This window comes from Fonticula alba (assembly GCF_000388065.1).
Source record: "Fonticula alba strain ATCC 38817 unplaced genomic scaffold supercont2.3, whole genome shotgun sequence".
In the NCBI taxonomy this organism is placed as follows: Eukaryota; order Rotosphaerida; family Fonticulaceae; genus Fonticula; species Fonticula alba.
The window spans coordinates 615,140-616,141 of NW_009242973.1; positions in this window are offsets into that span (position 1 = coordinate 615,140).

The window sequence follows — 1,002 nt, forward strand, 5'->3', positions numbered from 1 at the left end:
CCGATCAAGGCCCCCGCGCAGCCGGAACAGCCAGCACCCGGGCAGAGGAAGGCAAGAGCCGGAGGGGCGACGCACCCCCCCCCTCCTGGCCACTGGCGCTCGGGCGCCGTGCAGCCGCCGAGCCACTAGCGCCATCCAATGCAAGGCAATGCCTTCGGGCCCGGGTGCGCGCGGCCGCGCATGTGGCCGGATAGCCGCCGGCCTCGACCGCCGGCAGGGGCGGGACCTAGTCCGGAAAAAGGGTACGAAGACCGGGGGAAGGAAAGCCCGAGGCCGGTTGCTTGGACAGGGGGCCAACCCGCGGGGGGCAGGGAGATGGGGGGCGGGCGGGCGGGCGGGCGGGCGGGCGGGCGGCAGCAGAGAGGATGCCCCCTCACAGGCAAGAATGATGACCGTTGCTCACGATAAGCCCAGCCCCAACAGGCCCGGCCTGTGTCTTTGTCGCGCGAAGGCGTGCCCGCTGGCCGGGATTCCGTACCCTTTCAGCAATCAGACGCCAGCACCAACACGGCCGTCCTAGCTGACTTGGACCGGGCCTCTGTGTCGCTTTGATATATTGGCCACACTAAATTAGGTGCATTATCCTCGCGGTCGGCCCGTCGGCCTGGATGACCCCGGGTCAAGCGTTCCCCCGCCCCCCCCCCCCCCCCCGCCCCGTCCCGTCCCGCATGCCTGGACAGATCGTCGTGCTCTGCCCCCCTCCCCGGAGTGGGGGGGTGCGGGGGGGCGAAGCCCGGGGCTGCCGCGTCTGCCCGCACCGCACGCTCCCGCCGCCCTCTTCCCCGAACCCGGCCACAGAGGGCGACCGGGCCTGCTGCACGCCCACTCGCCGGGGGACCAGGCCTGCCACTCCCCCCCCCCCCTCCCGGCTTCCCGGCTTCCCGGCTGGACGGCAGATGTCATTGGAGTTTCCCACCCCTCGCCCCTGGGGGGAATACACGAAACCGGCGACCAACAGCTGGCTGGGGCCGGGGAGCAGCAATGCCCCAGGGGTGGTGCCCC